Here is a 22,922-nt window from a genome sequence, read left to right as displayed (position 1 = left end):
GTCAGATGCTTAAGCAACTGAGCCATCCAAACACCCCTGTGTTTATTTCATTTATTTTATTTTTTTATTAGAGATAGAGAAAGAGAGAGAGAGAGGGAGAGTGCAAACGGGAGAGAGGCAGAGGGAGAGAGAAAATTTTAAGTAGGCTCCATGCTCAGTGTGGCTCTCATGACCCTGGGTTCATGACCTGAATCAAAATCAAGAGTTAGATGGTCAACCAACTGAGCCTCACAGGTGCCCCATTAAATGTTTGTGTTTATTTATTAAAAAAATTTTTTTAAACATTTTTATTTATTTTTGAGACAGGGAGAGACAGAGCATGAATAGGGGAGGGTCAGAGAGAGGGAGACACAGAATCTGAAACAGGTTCCAGGCTCTGAGCTGTCAGCACAGAGCCCAATGCGGGGCTCGAACTCACGGACCGTGAGATCATGACCTGAGCCGAAGTCGGCCGCTCAACCAACTGAGCCACCCAGGCGCCCCTGTGTTTATTTTTTAATAAATATTTCATACATACAAAAATAAAATATAATGTTTGTAAGGTATACAAGATAATAAATACTCCTGGATTCATTTGCCCAACTTAGGAAGTAGAATGTTGCTAAAATGATGAAACACCCCTGTGCCATCCCTGACGGTTGACTCCTTCCTGCAGGGACTTTATGTTTTTGTTCTATTGCTTTTCATTATAATTTGAAAGCATATTTATAAATATATTTTATAATTTTGTGTGCATGAACTTTGTATGAATAGTATCACACAGGGTAATTGTTTGTGCCTTACGTTCTTTATATTCATCTGAATTGATGCATTTATCCATAATTAATTCATATTTGCTGCTCAATAGTATTCCATTATATGACGATGTCACACTCTGTTATTGTCCCCTTGCCAGTGCACATTGGTTGTTTCCCACTATGCTATTAAAAGCAATGCTGCTATAAATATTGTTGGCCATGTTTCCTGGCCACATGGGCAAAATTTTCTCTTGGGTCACAGTATTTCCTTTGACCACTGTCTCTATATTCTCATCTTCTCTGGTAGGATTCTCTTCTTCAGTGACCTCATTTCTGGTAATTATCCTTGGAGACTATGTTGCACACTCTGGTGGTGGAAATACAAACAAGGCACAGGGCCTTTCCTTGGCCTACTCCCAGGTTAGTGGGATCATTAATCACAGCATTCATTTTGATCATCCAACTGAAACCCTGACACTGAATTCTCAGAGGGCAGTTGGCCTGTGGCGCCTAGTCTTCCACTCTCTCTACTGGTCACCACACCTCTTTCTGGACTCAAAACCACTATCTTTACTTATTCTTCCCTACTTCCCCACCCCTTTTGTGTCCCAGACAGTCTCTTTGTAAGTACTCTTGATTCTATTCCATGACCAAATTCCCCAACCACTGTTTCACATACTTTATTTTCAGTCCATAGTTTTTTGGTAAGCCTACCTAACATGGTAGGGGGTCCTTATATCTCTCAAATCCTCAAATCTCTGATTTTTTTTGTCTTAAACAACTCTCTCACCTCTACCATTCTTTGAAAAATTTATTTGCTGCCTTTATATCTGCTATCCAACATCTGTCTTTGTTTGACTTCTGCCCCAGACTCTACAGAAGATGCCTGCTCAGAGCTCACCAGTTACTTTTCAGAATCAAGTCTAAAGATGGTTTCTTTGTACTTCCTTAACTTTCTGAACCCCAGTCTTCTCTGGAACTCCTTTGTTTTGCCCAGCATGCTACTGCCCAATCATTCCTCTCAATACTTTCCTTGTTCATCCTCTTCTTCCTCCATGTACATTCCCTAAGCTCTACTTCAGGGGTATCAACAATTTCTTTCATTTCAGCCTGGGAAAGGGGGCTTCTGGGAAGGTTGCTAGCAGCTCAGCAAAGGATGGGCTAAAAACTTTGGCATACTCAAGCTTTTTCTGGACCTACAGAGATATTCAAGGGGAGATATGGTGCGTGGGGTAGGGTAGCTAGTATTTTCAGGTGGTTAAGATACTTAGAGTTAGGTGGCTGCTAATTTTGTGGTTCAGGGTGTCCACTTTTGCCAGTGGATGGAAATTCTGGAGATCAGGGTGTGGGTCATTTGGCAGGGGGTGGGGTGGTCTGGAACAAGACCCCACTGTAGAATTAGGCTCTTAGTGTCTACATCCTAGTATTAATTAGGATTAGCTTAGAGACTGGGCAGGATGATCCAGGCAGTTTCTGGACTCAACAGCACGGGTTATACCAGGATCATCAGTGCTATTAACTTTATATGGGTGATCTGCCTTGGTCTGCCTTCCTATCTCTCTGTCTCTTTCTCTTACTCTCTTCCTCCAACTCTCTTCCTCAAACTTGCAGAAAAGTTGCAAGAACATTAAAAAGAACCTTTTTCCCCTTGACTCTATGAGAGTAAGTTGAGGACATCATGCACAATCAGCTCTGAATATTTTAATGTGTATTTTCTACAAATAAGGACACTCTTGTTTATAATTAAAATACAATAACCAAAACCAGGATGTCAACAGTGATACATTATTACCATTTAACTCTCAGACTCCATTTGAGTTTTGTTTATTGTCCCAATAAATTCTTTTATAGCAACAGGATCCAGTATAGAATCAGTCATGATTCTTAAATCTCCTTCAGTCTGGGGTAGTTTCTCAGTCTTTCCTTGACTTCATGATCTGGACAACAAGTCCAATTATTTTGTATAATGCCCCTCACTTTTGGTTTACTAATGTTTCCTCAAGATTAGATGTAAGTCACACATCTTTGCTGGATATTCCAGAAGTGATTTGCATTCCTCTTATTGAACTGCTGAAAGGCATATGATTTAAATTTGTCCCATTCATTACTGATGATGTTGACTTATCACTAGATTCACCTTGTATCTTTTAGACTTCTCCATTGTAAAGTTACTTCTCTCCTTTTTGTAATTAATACATATTTTATGGGAGGTTGCTTTGAAACTCTGTAAATTTCCTTTTAATCATCAAACTTTCAATTTATTCATTAATTTATATCAGTATGAACTTACAGCTTCCTATTTTATTCAACATATTTTAACATATTATTATTTATTATCAGTATTTATTTTGGTACTAAATTATCAACCTGGCTTTTGTGTCCTTTTGACATGTACCATCATTCTTTGAAAACTGCCTTATTTTCTGGCACAAAAAGCTCTTTCAGGCTCATCTTTTACTTTTTGTATTCATTCTTTGAGATAGCCATTCTTCTAAGGAAACCTGAATCCTTTTAGTGAAAACTGATATTTAGAAACCGCAATTTGGGTGCTAGATGAGTTTACTGCTATTGGGGTGTTACTGCTTCCAGCCTGCTTTTAGAGAAAGAGCTATGAAGAAATGGTGCTGAAGAGAAAGAATAGGAACAGGAAGAAGGATTTTTCTTTTATAAGTTCTGTCCCAACTATTTATTTGCCATTGCCACTGATGCATCCTATGGGCACTTTAATATCTGTGTATCTGAAACTGCTCACATTTCCTTTATAGTAAAAGCCTTCTCTCTTCAATCTCCTATACTGCTGGTGAGAATATAGGCAGTTTGTTCTTTCTGGAGGATGATTTGCCAATATGGGTCAAAAGCCTTAAAAAAATCCTACATTTCCTTTGACCTCAAATTACACTTTTAGGAATTTATACTGGAGAAATAATTAAATTTGTACAGAGATATTCAGCATTAAGGATGGTAATTATAATAAAGTTGGAATCATGCAGAATTTTTTGTTTTTTTAAAAGTTTTAATTATTTCTGAGAGAACGAAAGCAGGTGAGGGGCAGGGGGGTGGGGAGACAGAGGATAAGAAGCAGGCTTTGCTTTTACGGCTATGACCCCAATGTGGGGCTTGAACTAATGAAACGTGAGATAATGACCTGAGTCAAAGTGGGACACTCAACAGACTGAGCCCCTCAGGTGCTCTTGGAATCATGCAGAATTTTAGTATCAGGGAGCAGATGGGGTAAATTGTAATGAACCATAAGATAGAATTCTATCAACTTTATATGGGTGATCTGCCTTGGTCTGCCTTCCTATCTCTCTGTCTCTTTCTCTTACTCTCTTCCTCCAACTCTCTTCCTCAAACTTGCAGAAAAGTTGCAAGAACATTAAAAAGAACCTTTTTCCCCTTGGCTCTATGAGAGTTAGTTGAGGACATGATGCACAATCAGCTCTGAATATTTTAATGTGTATTTTCTACAAATAATGACACTCTTATTTATAACAAAAATACAATAATCAAAACCAGGATGTCAACAGTGATACATTATTACCATTTAACTCTCAGACTCCATTTGAGTTTTCTTTATTGTCCCAATAAATTCTTTTATAGCAACAGGATCATTCATTCTATGTAATCAGCACAACAATGCTGAACTACAATTACTGATGTGGAAGGATGTTCACTATACGTTATTAAGGAGAAAAGAAAACATAAAATGGAATGACCCCAATTTATGATTAAAATATTAGAAATATATATGTGTAGGGAAGGAAAAACTTACAGAGCATATATCAAAAGGGAATTATGGACTTTTCAATTCTTTTCCCTTAACTGTTTTCAGGGTTTTATTCACCAGATACCTTTACTTATACAATTATCAAAAGCTATGAAAAGAAAACTATGCACATCCTTTTCCTGACTTGGATATTTCCTGTTAATGCTACAGCAATCCTTGAAGTCTTTGAACCCTTTGAATTATCATTGATGTTTCCATCTCTTCAGTCACAGAGTCCTGTTGATTTTCCTTTCACAATATTTATTGGGGTGTCCCTTTCACTTTGTTTGCCTGCTACCTTCCAGCTCAGACCTTGTACCAGTGCCTGGGCTATTGCTCTGGTTGCATTAACAAAGCTCTCTATACTCCCAGACCCAGACATCCAGATGAGTTGCCCTGGGACAGTTCTTTGGTCATATTGCTCCCTGTACAGAAATCTCCAGTGGTTCTCCTCTGTGTCCTTAATAAAATATGGATGCCTTATCTCAGCCTTCCATAACCTGGTCCCCATCAGTGTTGCCTTGAACTAATTTCATACTTGAACTCTATGCTCAGGCAAACGTGATCTAGCTTCACTCCTTTGAATATATATTGTGTTTTCCTGCTTCTGTGGTTTGTTCAACTCCTGGCTATTCTGGGATTACCATTTTCTTCTGCCCTTATATTTGCTCTTTCTTCAGTGCCTCACTCAAAAGTCAGCTCTTCTATGGTGTAGGAGAGCTGTAATTCTCCATTGGCTGTAATTCCCCATCTCTGAAAAGTGTAACATTTTGTGTCACTTCCATTTTATACACCACAGTCAGCATTCTCTTCTTTCCTCAGCCAGGCAAATTTTCTTCCCCTGGCATACAGTCAATCCATTCCAGAATCCTAACCTTCTTTCTTGAAATTCTTATGTTTGACTCAACCTTCTGACCATTTAATTCTCTACTCTATGTTGGAGAAAACTGGAAATTGAGATCATAAGACTTGGGCTTGATCTTCTTAAAGTTCTTCCTTGAAATTGTTTCTCAACCACTAACATGTAGTTTCTGCCTTTATAAATGCTATGAAAGGTGACCTGACAAAAGTCATCATGATCTCCATTTGCTAGACCCAATAAGCTTATGGATGCTCAGGATTTCAGCATTAGAGAGCTCACTTAGCAGTTGGACAGGGTTTGAGTCCCAGCTTCCCCTTTTACTGTCTCAATTTTGTATAGGTTACCCAAGTTCTTCAAGGACCATTTTCCTTATTTATAAGTGCAGAGAAATAATAATATCTTCTTAATAGAATTGCTGTAAAAGTTAAATGAGATGATGTTTTTAGAGTGTTTGCACAGTTTTGGATACCTCAAAGTGCTCTGTAAATATTAGCCACTGTTGTTATTACATCTAAGTCTAAGATTGTTGCATTGGCTTCTGCCTATTCTTCACCCCACTTACTATTACACTTACTATTACATGCTTTCCCTCCTGTTCATCTCATACACTTTATGCTTCAATTATGGTAGAATGCATCTAGTTTTCCAAGCACACTCATTCTGTCCAATTTCTGAATTTTTGTGCTTGCTCTTTCATTAACCAAGAATATCCTCTACCCATTCCTCATTTACTTGTTTGGACACATCCATCTTTTGAAACTTAATTCATATGTCACCTCCTAGTGAAAGCATACCCTCCTTTTCCTCAACAGAGGGATGTACTTTCTCCTTTGCGCAATCTTGGTACATTGCATGTATTTCCATTGTTGTGCTTATCCACACTGCACTATACTTTATTGTTTACACTGTTCCCCCCCTCCCAACTCTTTGACTCTGCTTCTATTTCTTTATTCAGTTCCTACCACAGTGTGTGGCACATATTAAATACTCAACAATATTTTCTAAATGAAAAAAATGAGAGGAGACAAAACTCAGAGATAGCAAAGCTAGGACCTGAAATCAGGACTTTTTTACTCCCAGTCCCATGTTCTTTCACTCACATCACCTCAAAATCAAAAGTATATAGAGTCAGTTTTGCAGGTTGTCATTTAATGTCTCATGTCCTTGGACTGACCCTGACAGTGAGATTTACTGCTTAGTATTATAAGAGTTTTAGATTCCAGTTCATCTCAAAGGAGTTGTGCAAAGACAGGAGCAAAGGACATCAGAAAACAGTGGGGATGTGGTAGGTTTTGAGGCTGAAGGCAAGAACTTTCAAAGATCCCATCAAAAACAAAATAAAAAGTCTTTTTTAAAAGCTCAGTAAAAAGGGAGACACTTAAAAAAAATTGATATTAACATGATCTCCAGGCTGTGTTTATTGAAACAATCTTAGGTCCATAATCAAAACAATGTTTTATAATTTCCCCTCCAGGCTGGTCACAAGCTACAAACTGGATCATTTGACACATCTTTCGTGCACTTGAAACCCAAATTGAAACTCTGACATTTTAACTGTACAAAGAAAAATAACTTTCAAAGCCCTACATATATATTTTTCTGATTCATCCTTTTGATATTTTACTTGGACCAAACCCCAAATTCACTCGGTTTTCTCCAAGCACATATTTGAGCTACTTCCATCATTGTTCTTGGAAATGATTTTTTCTTTTGACATACTGTACATTCAATATACAACCTGGTCAACACCATCACAGGCCACAGCATTGACTCCCTGTGGGCTGTCAGGAGCATCCCTAAAATATTATGTCTCCACTTTTGTCGATCAGCTGCTTAGTTTTGCAATGTTCAGGAAAACGTGTGTGTATGTGTGTGTGTGTGTGTGTGTGTGTGTGTGTTTAAGTCAGCATGAGTGAGTTTTGTATCTGCTGGGGAAATGCTAGGTTAGCATGTTTTTCAGAGGATTTGGAGAATTTCTATTGCTTGTTTGCTGATATGAATAAATGTCAGAACATGTTTTGGGAAGATCTGTGTATATGTTTTCATTTATTTGAGGGAGTATTCTAAGTACGGGAGACTTAACATAGGGACACATTGTGTCTCCTGGGTGAGGTAGGCAGGAGATACCTGTTAGGAGAAAATGGAAAGTTCATCAAAACTTGGCAAATTTTTACTTTATTGTCTGAAAGGAAGAAGACTGAACTCCACTGCTATGGGATAAAATCATGGTAGATTTTAGAAACTGGGTCAGTCTGTCTGGGGTGTGAACAGAGAGCTGTAGTTTTGCTATAGTTTTGCCCATGGTCAAGATGCCAACTTCTTTGTTTTGTCAGGTTATCCAACGAGTCCACTGCCATTACCAAATAGAACTCAGTTCTTTTGCATAACCCATTTTCAGCCTAAAGTCTGCTACATCAGGTCCATTATTCTGCCTCCTAACTGGTTGTTGCCCCATCCCCTTTATTCTTGAGACTCATCTTCTCTCTCTCTTCTTTTAAAATTTTATCTCTCTTTGTTATTTGGTCCTGGATATCTTCTCTTTTCAAAGTCTGTGCCACCTTAATTCACCCTGTCCAGTTTTATTTTTGCCCTTATCTTCTTTATTGTTTCTTGGCTCTGCCTTGACTTTAGGCTCTGCCTTTCTTATTCTTGACCATTCATATTTTCTGGTCTTTTTTTTTTTTTTTCCCTCACCCAAGCTTTGGGTCTGTACTATTAAATGGGAACCCAGGAAAATCTCTGACAGATAAGGAAGAACACAAGAGAAACCTGAAGAAAAATAAATGCCATGACAAACAAGAGCAATTCAAATTCTTGGAAGAATTCAAATTCCTCTATCTTGAGCTGTTCTCAGTACACATTGAGAAAATCAGAGCCAATCAAGTAACGATGCTGCCTCTGGCCTATTGCAGTTTATTTGTAATAAATGTTACTCTGGATACAATGACAAGATGAACTTTAAGGTCCTCCCCATGCCAAAATTTTATGGTTGGTAGAGTATTACGGTGTAATATTTTAAAATCTAGAATTGTCTACAATTGTCTATGCTAATTGTGAGTATAAGCCATACTTTTATATCCTAACTAAAAGGAAGATGTTCCAGCCATGTTCTAAGCTCTGTACACTTGTTTGACAGATATTGCTTTCCTTTCCTCTTGTCACGGCTGCAGCCAGAGCCAGGGAACTCTAGCACACCCAGAACTTTTAGAGAGGCCAGAGTTTCTGCTTTCCAATATCCTCCCACAGCTTAGGGAGGAGATGAGATATCAGTGCTCTCATTCCAGTGTTGCTGTGGCTTCAAAACACCATAAAGCAAACTGAGAATGGGTCTGGCCAAGACTTGAGTCCCAGCCTTGGTATTCTCCCAATCTTGAAGAAGTGCTGTCAGAACCTTCCAGTTCCCCATCCAGAGTAGGTAGTGTGCACATTGATTTAACATGCTCTAGGAAGTCCTCTAGTTGTTGGAGGACATTTTTCCTAGGATTTTCTACCAGAAACCAAGTCACTAGCCAGTATGGGACTCTGTCTTGACTTGACTGGCATCTGATTGGTATGAAGGTGAATTTTGCATGTCAACTTCGTTGGGTCAAACACCAACCAGTCTGGATATTGCTGTGAAGTACTTTTTTTTTTTTTTTTTTTTAGATGAGATTAACATTTAAATCAGTAGATTCTGAGTAAAGCAAACTAACTTTTATAATGTGGGTGGACATCATGTAAGCAGTTGAAGCAGTTGAAAGCCTTAAGAGAAAACAAACTGAGGTATCCCAAATAAGAAGGAATTCTGCCTCGCAGTGGCTTTCAGACTCAAGACTGCAACATCACTCTTCCTTCGGTCTCCCTACTGCTGATTTATCTCACAGATTTTGGACTTGCTAGTCTCCACAATCATGTGAGCCAATTAAATCTCTCTCTCTCTCTCTCTCTCTCTCTCTCTCTCTCATCTACACACATTATATTAGTTCTTTCTCCGAAGAATCCAGACTAAATCACCAGGTAAGGACTAATCTGGACACAGCAGAAGGTACCCTTTATTTTATTCGTTAATTTATCCCTGCAAGAGATCCTTATAACAACTCATTGAATGTCCAAGTTTAAATTTGATCTTGGATGGGTGACCATGTTGGTGACTATAAGATACCCCAACTTTAGGGTGACAAACCATCCTGAGACTGAAGGATTTCCTGTGATATGGAATGTTTAGAGCTAAAACTGGGAAACCTAGGAATCCAGCTTTAACAATTTGGGCTACTGTTTTTTTTTTTTTTTTCTATGTAAACTTCCAACATTTTTGAGAACATTATAGAGAACACCTATGGTTGGTTTACTGAGAAACTGTTGTGCCTGATATCCCCCCTAGATCTTGGGTATTGATACAATAAGCACACAATCCATGTCACAAACGTCTTTTGAAAGCCCTGGTATTGCACTCAAGAACCATTCAGAGTATTACATAAACGTCTCCAAACCACTTTAGTTAGGATTGTGCCTCTTGCCAGCAAGTGCCCTTATACAACACTGGTTGCCATAAGCCACAGCAGACCATGCCCAGGTCCAGTTCTTGGGAAACCACAGTTGCATATCCATAAGGACAGGTCCTTAAAACCTGCCTTCTCAAATTCTGATGCTTTGTGACTTCCAATTTTCTGGCAAATTCATCTTTGATAGTCATAGCCCTCTAAGTACTCCTATACTAAGTGTTTCACACCATAGGCCCTTCTTGTGACTGACTCTTGAGTGGAATGTCTGTGCTCAAATCCCTCAGTAGAATCTATACAAAACAGAAGCCCTCCCTTTGACAAACTCCTTTCCCTTTGGTCATGGTTTCTTGGCCACCCAATTTGTAAGACTGGATGCAATGCAGAAAGTCAGGGTGTGATGGGGTTAATGCCCCCTTGCCTGGTTACCCTGTTCCCCTCCTTCCTGGGGCTGTGTGAGTCATAGCCTTTTGGAGAGATTGAGGTCTGGAGGGCCCCCAAACCTCCAGGTCCTCACAGCCCAAACATTTCCATGTGGCATGTGGTTTTGATGTGAGAAGCTATATTTTGGGGATTATTGTGTTGTTATTTGCCAGACACTAAACTTCAGTGCTCAGAAAAGCCAAAGGCTCATGCACTGTCATCCAATTATAGTTGCTGGCCATGAAACACATTCATTCACACAGGCACAGATATCTGCAGACAGAAACTAAATCTCTCAAAGGCCTATATGCCAGGTACTGTCTAAGCATCTCACTCTGTGCAACAGATAACATTTTCTCCATTTTATAGATGAGGAAATGGGCTCAGAGAGATTAAATAATATGTCCAGTGTCACACAGTAAGTAATCAATGAAATTAGGCTTTGATCCCAAGTTTTTCTTTTTTACTCCAAATACCGGTTTCCTTTTTCTGATACCTTACAGCTTAACAAATCACAAGTACATGATATATTCCAATCTCGAGTTCTTCCTCTCTGAACTCAAAATTAGGACTGTGGGATACATTGTAAAAAATGGCCACAAACTCTCCCATCTTTGTGTGCACTGTGAGTTTTCTGTTCCATCATGAGGCAGAAGCTTGGTCTTTACTTCCTGAATCTGGACTTGGCCAAGCAACTTGCCATGGCTAATGTGACTTTAGCAAATGTGATGCTGAGGCTTAAAGAGTGCTTGTGTATGGGGCTTGCCTTCTCTGTCTGCTGGAAACCTTCCCTCCACTATGTAGCATGCTGAGACATGTAGTTTAGACAATAGCTAGCACAAAGCACCAGAAAGGAGGAGTGATGCCATCTTAGACCAGCTCACATCTGACCCTCCAACTGATTATATTTACATGACTGCAGGAGAGACAGGGAGAACTGCTCAGCTGAGCCTAACTTAATTATACATAGATCTATAAGCTAATAAATAGTTGGGAGAGCTTATTATATAGCAACAGACAGCTGATGTGGAAGGCAACACTATCCCCTGGGCATAGAAACAGCAAATGCACACCTGTACACACATTCACATAGAAGATAATCACATGCTGATTTAGCTATTTTTGTTATTTTGTCCTGGGAAAAGGGGAGAAGGCTCACTGCTAGGCCCTCAGAGAGTGTCCACCTGGTTGACCGTACCTTAATTCCTATCTTTCTCCCTCTTCCTGTTACTTCCCAGTATCTTCTTGTTTTAGGTTCTTTGTGTTGGGTGGGTGTAGGGAGTTCAGTATTCCTGTGCTGGGGTGGGGGTGGAGAGTGTAGCATTTCCCAGAGACTTATCACTCATAAAGTCCTAGTTCTCTAGTTCATTCCTGTGCTTTGCAAATTCACTGTTTTCCCCCTTTCCTTCTTTCTGTTCGGCTCTGAGTTCAGTCTCTTGATTTTGCTGGGCTTGGAGTGGAAACTAGGGGGTGTGGGAGAAAAATGTTCTCTGATCCCTTTATGAGTGGAGGTAAGATTGACTAGAAAATGTTGAAAAGTTTTCACTCCAACATTTGTATTTGAGTATGAGGATTAATTTTCTTCCAAATATGAATTCTGCTCTCTTTTCATCTAGTTTACAAGAGAAATTACAAGAGAAATTTGTATTTGTCTTGTGAATGTACCATAGGTCTCATTTTTTTTTGTTACCTAAACCCTGTTTACTTAAGCTTTCTGTCCAGTGAAAACAATACCAAGGTGTAAATGTACTTTCTCTCCCCAGATCGAGTAGGATTATCATTGATATTATATTATGTTATGTTTAACCACCTGAGGAGTCTATTATAACTTAAAATAAATGCATAAACATCTCAGATTATCAATCATTTTTTCATATTATGTCTTTGAAAAAAAGAATGTTAGCAAGCCTTGGTTTAATATTTTTGTTGAAACCATACAGCAATAACCCAGAACAGGGAATGGCAAACTTTCTGTGAAGGACAAGATAGCAAATACTTTAGGCTTTGCTTTTATAAAGTTTCTGTCAAAGCTACTCAATTCTGCTCTCGTAGCATGGAACAGTTATAGTCAATAAATAAATGAGTGAGCATGGCTGTGCTCTAATAAAGCTTTATTAAAAAAAAAACAGTGTCAGTCTGGATATGGCCTGGAAGGTCATAGTTACCAACCACTGATCAAGAACACAGAGATTCTGAGCAGGGCACATAGTCCTTGGGGTTATAAGTCAGTCTTCTTAAGATGACTTACTTACTCACATCAGGATGCTTGTGTTGAAAATGACCTTTATAGCATTCAGTATCACCCTTTTATTTTACAAGATGAAGCAACAGGGGCTCATATAAGTGAAGCAAAATTGCCCAGAATTAGGAAGCAGAACCCATTCTCCAGACTCTTTGCCAAGAATACATCAATTGTTAGATATCTTTCTTTGAAAACTTCCAACAACAAGTTTCCAATAGCCTTTAATAATAATAACATCTAATATCTGTGTGTCAATTTATAATTGAGAAAGGTAGGAAATGGTATCCCATCTTATACATGAACAGTTGACTGCTCATTTTTGCAGAGTCACCAAGTGATAGATCTGGGCAAACCTATGCCTTTGGACTCTAAGACTGGCATTCTTTTTAGCTATATCAAGTACCATCACTCTGTAGGCACAAGTTCTGCAGATAATGTTGTACCTCCATACATTTAGCGACATGCAGAATCAATAAAGTAGGGAGAAGGTAGTACTCTTCATTTGATTGGTAGCTCGTTCTGAATGTATTCCTGGGTAGTGAAATGCAGGTGATCATTTTCGTTCCTGTTTTTGGAGGTTTGATCCTGGAAGTCTGGGCCTGGTGTGGTATGAGGCCTTAAAATGATCCCAGCACTTGAATTAAGGATCTCTAGTGCTTCCTGGCACTGCCCCATTAAATGTAAGAATCTGGCATCCACATGCTTTTGTTGCATATGTTCTCAGAGATTGGTGTGTGCAACAAATTTGCTGAATGGTGGTCATTAAATACAGAAAAATTCAGCAGACAAGCTTGGCCCTAGAAATGCTTTCTGCAGCCTGTCTTCTTTCTCTTGGTGGGGAGGAAGTGGTGAGTAAATGCATCCTGGGGGCCAGGTACACCTGGGGCTGTACAGGGTGCCCAGAGAGCAAAGCACTGCCTGATATCTATCAGTCCCACCCCTTCTAGCCTTTCTGTGACAACCTGCCAGGGCAGTGGTGCCTGGCAATCTCTTCCCACTCACATTCCTGAGCACTACTGAACCTAGCCCAGCTAGGCTCAGCCTGCCAAGCAACCCAGCACACAAAGTGCGGTGAACCGCCTAGAAGAATGCAGGGGCTGAGGCCAAAGTCTGCTTCAGTTTATTATCATTTATTGTGGTGTATTTATTTAATTGTATTTGCGATTTCTTCTTTATTTTCCTTACGTGCTCTTGGATGGCTTGTGACAAGACTTTCTGGAATTACATCTAATTATACTATTTTAAAATTCTCCCTTCACTTCTGATCCACTGGCAAATATTTTTCAACAAACTTGATGGGATTAAAACTAAATTGACCAGATGGCTTCTTTGCACCTAATTTAGCACAATCCTGTGGTGCCAGATTTCTAGGGCACAGGGACCCATTATTCCCTCACTCGCTTCCTTGAGCTGCTCAACTCTGTTCTGCCTTTTATATTTATCAAATCTGGAAATGGATTTAAGAAAATGCACAGATGTTACTGAGCTAAGAGGAGCCTTGAGGCTTTAGAGTTTGGCAGAGAAATGCAGCAATGTGCTGGGAAGGGGCCCTAAGTTGTGTGAAGGGCCATCTCTTCATCTTCCAGTTCTGATTCTTAAAGCCCAACTAACAAAGGGGGTTAATGGACTAGAACTATAAGGCTGGGCCTGAGTTTCATATTTTGTCTCTGCTATTTTCATTGTCTGAATTTTTTAGAGGGTATGAGAATTTTCTGGTTAATACTTAGATTTGTCCATCCATCCAATATTTTCTAAGTTTCTCCAAATATGTCACACATTGAAATAGAAACTGAGGATATCATTGTGAAGAAGACAGATAGTTCTTGCCCTATCAGAATCTATGGTTTATTTAAGGGAAATATATTAAATAAAGGTGGCTCAGGTGTTGTTAGAACCTCTCCTTTTTTCATAAAAGGGTAATATTCCATAACCTACAAGGAAATTAGGAGATTTGGATTTACCATATTCTAGGTGAACTTCTAGGTTCCTCTTTGAATCCTCAATCTCAAGTAGTATTAACTAGCTAAGCATAAATGTTCACTGATTCCAAGGGTCTCAGGGGCACCTGCGTGGCTTAGTCAGTTAAGCGCCAACTTCTGCTCAGGTCATGATCTTGGGGTTCATGTGTTCAAACCCCGCAATGGGCTCTGTGCTGACAGCTCAGAGCAGAGCCTGGAGGCTGCTTTGGGATTCTGTGTCTCTCTCTCTGTCTGCCCCTTCCCCCACACTCACTCTGTCTTTCTCAAAAATTAGTAAACATTAAAAAAAATTTTAAGTGTCTCAGGCTCCAGGCTATAAATAAGGGTAAAAATGGAGTCTATACTGGCCAGTAAAACTTGCTAACCTGCTGGTTCCCTCTTTAACTGACATGTTAGCTAAAGTTATTTTAAGGAAAACATAAGCTTTGGACATCAGGTAATAGAGGACAGTGATCAGTAAGACATAAGAAACAAATGAATGGAGTCCTACAATTGTTTCAGCTTACTATCTAGGAAAAGTTTCCAGATGACAATGCAGGGAAGAATAACCCAGGCAGAACCTAGTTGTTTCCCTGAATTGGGACGATGAAGCTGGGAATCTGAGGAAGCCAAGACAGAATCACATGGAAGATCACCGTAGATGAGAGACCTACACACAGAGAGAATTCTAGAGAGTACTCTTCATTCAGTTGAGTAGTGATCAAGTATGCATATGAGGAAATTATCTAAGGTTGGAGAAAGAAACACCTTGAAAGGATTAGAGAAAATTATAACTAAATGTTACATAGGGTCAATGTATATTGCTTGCTCCCCAAAACCACAGTGGAAAATCTCATAAGTTAAGAGGCATCACTTAGAGTTCTAAGTGTCTTGCCTTGACAGTGAGGAAAATTATACCTATACTAAATGCAGCTCTGGTTTCCACCTAATAAAGTTGGAAGCAAGTTCTGAAAGGATCAAACTATCTTCAAGTAATAACCACATTTTGGAATCAAACTTAAAAATGTTTAGAAGAACAAAAAAAATGTCCAGTCCATAACAAGATAAAAATAAAAATGTGTGGCATCCTTTCAAAAATTACTAAATGTGCAAAGAAAAAGGAAAATGGAACCCATAATGAGAAAAAATCAATCAAAAGTGACACAAATGACATAGATGATGTACTTAATAGAAAAGGACATCAAAATAGTAATTGTGGCTGTATCCATATGCTCAAAAAAGTAGAGGAAAGATAGAATACGTCAAGTAGACACAGGAAAAATACAAAAAAAAAAAAACAACAAATCAAACCACTTCTGCATGTGAATATTGCAGTGTCTGAAATTTAAAAATAAGGGCACCTGGGTGACTCAGTCAGTTGGGCAAGTAACTTGATATCAGCTCAGGTTGTGATCCTAGGGTTGTGGGATTGAGCTTGTATCAGCATCCACTCTGAGTGTGAAATCTGCTTAATATTCTCTCTCTCTCTCTCTCTCTCTCTCTCTCTCTCTCTCTCTCTCCTTCTCTGCCCTTATGCCCCACTGTCTCTCTATAATGAATAAAATGAAAAAAAAGTAAAAATATACTAGATAGGATTAAAGATTCTATTCTGCAGAAGAAAATATTAGAAATATAAGGACATAATAATAGGAACTATAAAAAATGAAATGCAGAAAGAAAAAATGCTGGAAAAAAAATAGACCTCAATGAGCTGTGGGACAAATCAAGTGACCAAATAGCTTCATAATGGAGCCCCTCAAAAAGAATACAGGGAGCATACATTAAAAAATTGGCTAATTTAGGCAAGCATCCAACTCTTAATTTCAGCTCAGGTCATGATTTCACTGTTCTTGAGACTGAGTCTTGCATTGGGCTCTGTGCTGACAGCACAGAACCTCCTTGGGATTCTCTGTCCCTCTCTCTGCCCCTCCCCCACTTGTGTTCTCTCTCAAAATAAACTTAAAATTTTTGAATAAATAATTCCAAAATTTTGTTCAAATTTGATGAAAATAATAAATCCATGGATCTAAGTTAACAAACCCTAAGCACAGATAACATGAATAAAATGACATAAAAACACATAATCACATTGCTTAAGCCACCAGAGGAAAAGACACATTAGAATGTGGAACAAGTGGAAAACAAATACATTTAAGTACAATAATATAAATAATCACATTAAATGTAAATGGTCTAAACGCCTTAACTAAAAGGCAGAAAATATCTGATTGCATAAAAAATAAGACACAACTTTATGTCTCCTAGAAGAAACCCAAGTTACATGTAAAAACACAAACACTACAAGTGAAGAATGGAAAAAGATATACCATGCTAACACTTATCAAAAGAAACCTGTAGTGCTATATTATTATCAGATTAGTAAAGGTTTAAAAATAAAGAATATTACTAGGGATAAATTGGGTCATTTCATAACAATAGAAGTGTCATTTCAAGAGGACGTCACAAATCTAAATGTTTAAGCACCTAATAATAGAGCTTCAAAATTCACAAACAAAAACTGATAGAACTGCTAGAAGAAATTTACAAACTTTATAGTTTGAGATTTCAATATCCTTCTGTCAATAATTGACAGAGCAAGTGGACAGAAAATGATTAATAATTAAGAGGACTTGAAAAAAGTAGCAACCAACTTGACCTTAAAATTTATAATTATAAAATACTTCATAAAACAGCAGAATACATTCTATTTCAAATGGACATAGAATATTGACCAAGATATAACCTATTCTGGGCCACAAAACAGCATCAATAAATTAAAAAGGATTCCATTCATATGAAGTATTTTCTGTGGCTAAAACTTAATTAAATTGGAAATGAATAACAGAAAGATGTCTGGAAAATACCAAGATATTTGGAAACAAAATAACATACCTCTAAGTAAGAAATGGGTCAAAAAGAAAATAAAAATGAAGATTAAAATGTGATTAAAATGGCACAAATATAAAATGCAAAATACTAAAGCTTGTGGGATGCAGCAATGGCAATACTTTTGAGGGGTAGTTATAGTAATAAACCCCTATATCAGAAAAGGAAGATTTCAAATCAATGACATCAGCTTACACCCTGAGAAACTAAGAACAGAAGAGCAAATTAAGCCAAAAGAAAGGAAATAATAAAGATCTGAGTGGAAATCAATGAAATAAACCCCAGAAAACTATAGAAAAAAAATCAATAAAACCAAATGTTTCTTTGAAATGATCAATTTTATTGAAAAAATTATTGTCAGGCTTATTAGGAAATTAAAAAAAATAATATGTAAATTATCAATATCAGGAATGAGAGAGATGACATCACACACACTCTTATTATCCTACAGATAATAAAAGAATAATAGAGCAATATTATGAACAACTTTATGTCAACAAATTGGATAACTCAGATGAAAAAGACAAATAAATTCCTTGAAAAATATAAATTACCAAGGCTCACTCAAGAAAAATAACTTGAATGGCCCTATATCTATTTTAAAAATTGAACTTGTAGCTAAAAATCTTCCACAAAGAAAGAACAATGTAGGTCCAGATGGTTTCTTGGATAACTTCTAATCAAACGTTTAAAGGAAAATCTCAATTATAGACAAACTCAGAAAACTGAAGAGGAGAGAATACTTGGCAACTACTATTATGAGGTCACTATTAGTCTGATAACAAAACTAAGTACAGACATAATAAGAAAAAAATTATGGACGGATATACATCATGAACATAAAAACAAAGATGCTTGACAAAATTTTAGGAAATTTAATCTAATAATGTGTAGGAAGAATAACATCTCATGACCACATAGAGTTCATCCCGGAAATGAAAGCTTGGTTTAAAGTTAGAAAATCCATGCTTTTAACACACACACAAAAGCTAAAATATATGATTTTTTCAATAGATGCAGAAAAACTTTGACAAAATTTAACATATATTCATGAAAAAAACTCAGCAAAGTAGGATTAAAAGAGAACATCCTCAATCTGATAAAGGTAATCTGCAAAACACCCTATAGTTAACTTTATACTTAATGGTGAAAGGTGGAATGTTTTCCTTCGAGATAAGGAACAAGGCAAAGATGTCCTTCTAATCACATCTGTTCAACATTATATGATAGGTTATAGCCAGTACAGTTAGGCAAACAAACAAACAAAAAAATAAAAGTTATTCGGTTTGGAAAGGAAAAAGTAAACTGTCTTTAGTCACAGAGGACATGATAATCAATGTAGAAAAATTCCATGTCATCTATAGAAACTAGAACTGATAAGGAATTTCATAGGGTTTCCAGATATAAGATCAATGTTTAAAAATCAGTTTTAGGGGTGCTTGGGTGGCTCAGTTGGTTGAGCATCTGACTTCAGCTCAGGTCATGATCTCATGGTCTGTGAGTTCGAGCCCCATGTCGCGCTCTGTGCTGACAGCTCAGAGCCTGGAGCCTGCTTTGGATTCTGTGTCTCCCTCTCTCTCTGGCCCTCCCCCACTCACACTGTCTCTTTCTCTCAAAAATAAATAAAAGTTGGGGCGCCTGGGTGGCGCAGTGGGTTAAGCGTCCGACTTCAGCCAGGTCACGATCTCGTGGTCCGTGAGTTCGAGCCCCGCGTCGGGCTCTGGGCTGATGGCTCAGATCCTGGAGCCTGTTTCCGATTCTGTGTCTCCCTCTCTCTTTGCCTCTCGCCTGTTCATGCTCTGTCTCTCTCTGTCCCAAAAATAAATAAACGTTGAAAAAAAAACTTTTTTTAAAAAATAAATAAAAGTTAAAAAATTAACATAAAAATAAAAATCAGCTTTATGTCTATATGCTAGCAATGTGCAATCAAAATTAAAATGAAAACACACTTAAAGTCACAAAATAGAAATACTTAGGGACAAATCTGACCAAAGACGTTCAAGACATGTATACTGAAATTACAAAGCAATACGAAGAGAAAATTAAAGTAGACTTAAGTGAAAGATATATCTTGTTTATGGATTGGAAGACTAAGCATTGTTAAAATGTTAATTCTCCCCAAATTGGTATGTAGTTTGATGAAATCTGCATCAAAATCCCAGCAGCCTGTTTTCTTTTTGTAGTAAATTTTCAGCTGATTTTAAAATTCATTTGAAGATGTAAAGGACCTAGAATAGTACAAATAAATTTGAAAAAGAGTAAAGTTGATATAAACCTTGACTACCCTTCAAGGCTTATTGTAAGGTTACAATGTGACATTGAACTCAAGGTAGGCAAATAGATCATGGAATGTAACTGTCCATTGGGTCCAAAAATAGACCCACATAAATATGACATATATAGTCAGTTGATTTTTAAAACTTATTTATTAATAGAGTTTACAGAAAAATTCAGCAGAAAGCACAGAGAGTTCTCACATATCCTCACACTACCTCTCCCACCCCCAAGTATTAACATCTTGCATCAGTGTGGTTAATTTGTCATAATTTATAAATCAATATTGGTACATTATTATTACTATTAATTTATTTTTAAAGTTTATTTATTTATTTTGAGAGAGAGCGCAGAGGAATGGGGCAGAGAGGGAGGGACAGGGAATCCCAAGCATGCTCCATGATTAACTAAAGCCCATAGTTTACATTAGAGTTCACTCTTTTTGTTGTATATTCTATGGATTTTGACAAAGGCAAATGTTATATATCCATAATTACGGTGTCATACAGAGTAGTTTAACTGCTCTAAGCATCCCTTGTGCCCCACTTAATCATCTCTCCCCACCTCCTCCTGAACCTCCAGCAACCACTGATCTCTACTATCTTCTTAATTTTTCCATTTCCAGAATGTCCTATAATTAGAATAGGAATAGCGAATTTGTAGTTCACTGACATATTATGTTGAACATTTTTTCATATACTTTTTTGCCCTCTGTATATCTTTTTTGGTGGGGTATCTGTTCAGATCTTTCCCCCATTTTTAATTTGGGTTTTCTTATTGCTAAATTTGAAAGTTGGGTTTTGAGAGTTCTTTGTATATTTTGAATACAGGTCATTTATCAGATGCGTGTTTTGCCAACCTTTTCTCCAAGTTTGTTTTATCTTTTCATTTTCCTAACAGTCTTTTGCAGAGCTGAAGTTTTAAATTTTGACGAAACCCACATTTCTTTTAGTTGTAATCCCCAGTTGCACAGGAGCCCTACTGATATGGTGGTAATGTGGGAGGGGAGGGGACAGGGAAGCATTCTATAATCCCATGGTTCTGTCTCAGTCTTTTAGTGAGCCTCTATCTCTGGGCTGTGACCTTCACAACTGCTTCTCAATGTTCCCTTTTTCCCTGAGGTGCCACAAGAAGGTGACAGAGGCTGGAGGTGAGCATTTCCCTTCACCGACATTGATAGCTCGATGGGCTGGTGTTGGGTACATCACTTTCCCAGGTCAGTCAGGTTCTGGTAAAACCCCAATTGTTTAGGCTCTGGTAGAATATTTTCTCTCGAGAGATTTGCTAGAGAGATAATTCTGGGCATATTTCAAAATGATTTCTCCTCTCCTGCTGAAAGCATGAGGAGATTTTTCTCTGATCTTCACTGTGAACACCTGGTGGGGCTCTCAGAGGTAAAACCTATGAAAATGTGGGAACTCTCCTAAGACTAGACCCCAGGAGTTTTTATCTCTCAAGCTAGTCCACACTTGAGTCTTAGACAATTAGGTAATTATCCTTTAAGTGCTCCTACCAGGCTCCAGCTGGGCCTTTTGCACTTTAAGCTCGCTCTGTTTCTCTGAATCCACCTGTCACTCCAATTTTCAGGACAGTAATTTGCCTTTTGACCTCAATTCTCTGATCAAAAAGGAGTTGATTTTCAGTTCAGCTATTTTTTTCTTGTTGAGTAGATGGGAGTGATGATTTCAAAACTCCTTATATGTGGGATTGGAAACCAGAAGTTGCCCATTGATATTTGGCAAAGGTGCAAAGGCAATTCAATGAAGAAAGGATTGTCTTTTAACAAATGGTGATGGGATGAAGGGATATTCATATTCAAAAAAAAAAAAAAGAAAAAAATTTTGATCTATAGTTTGCACTATTTGCAAAAATTAACTGAAAATGTATCCTAGAACTGAATGTAAAACCTAAAATTATGAAACACCTAGAAAAAAAAACCTAGGAGAAAAATCTTTATAAACTTCAGTTAGGCAAAGATTTCTTATCTACAACACCAAAAGCATGATCCATGAAAGAATTATTGTTAAAGTAGATTCTGCCAAAGTTAAGAATCCTTGATTTTCTAAAGAGAATGAAAAGACAGGCCATCCACAGAAAAAATATATTTGCAGATTAAGTATCTGATAAAGGATTTAGACTCAGAATATATAATATGTATGTATTATGTGTTATGTATAATTATATATTTACATTTATATATTTACATAAATATAAAATATAGATAGATATCTATTTATATTAATACAGTAAATAAATAGCATTTATTTATATTTATATTTTATATTTATGTTTTATTTTATAAATAAATTTACACATAAGTATATATTATTTATGTGTAATTATATATATTTGTGTCTATTTATATGTATGTATATCTATTTATATCTATCTATCTATCTATCACCTCTATATTAAGACAGCAAACAACCTAATTAAAAAATGAGCCGGGGCACCTGGGTGGCTCACTTGGTTACATGTCTGACTCTTGATCTCAGCTCAGGTCTTGGTCTTAGGGTCGTGAATGTAAGCCCCACATTGGGCTCTGCGCTGGGTGTGAAACCTACTTAAAAAATGAGCAAAAGATTTGAATAGATGCTTCACAAGGAAGATACACAGATAGCAAAAACACATGTGATAAGATGTTCAACATTACTTATTATTAAGGAAATGAAAATACAAATTAAAACCACAGTGAGGTACAACTACAGTTCTATTAGAATGTCTAAAATTAAAAATTCTGACCACATAGCACATGCAGGCAAGGATAAAGAGGATCTGTATCTTTCATGCACTGTTGGCAGAAATGTAAAACATGCATTCCCTTTTGAAAGTTTGGAAGTTTCTTAAAAAGTGAAACATACAAGTACTATGTGACTTAGCCATTATTATCCTAGTATCCACCAAAGAGAAATGAAGGCATATGTCTATACAAGGGTTTTTACTTGAATGTTCATAGCAACTTTGTAATAGCCTAAAGTTGGAAACAACTCAAATGTCTATTGACAGGTGAATAGATAAGTTGTGGTATATTCATAGGATGGAAAAATAGTCATTAGTAAGGAAGTAATGAACTACTGATACACAGAGCAGCATGGATGAACCTCAAAATAGTTACAATGAGCAGAAGTTGGACATAAAAGAGTATATACTATAGGATGCCATTTATATAAAGTTTTGAAAAATATAATTTATAGTGACAGAAGGCACATCAGCGGTTGGTTGCCTGATGGAATCCTGGGGTGGGGTTCAGGAAACTTTTGGAGTGATTATATATGTATATTCATTTTATCTATCTA

This window comes from Acinonyx jubatus, chromosome D1 (assembly GCF_027475565.1).
Source record: "Acinonyx jubatus isolate Ajub_Pintada_27869175 chromosome D1, VMU_Ajub_asm_v1.0, whole genome shotgun sequence".
NCBI lineage: Eukaryota > Metazoa > Chordata > Mammalia > Carnivora > Felidae > Acinonyx > Acinonyx jubatus.
This window is presented reverse-complemented; position numbering follows the sequence as displayed.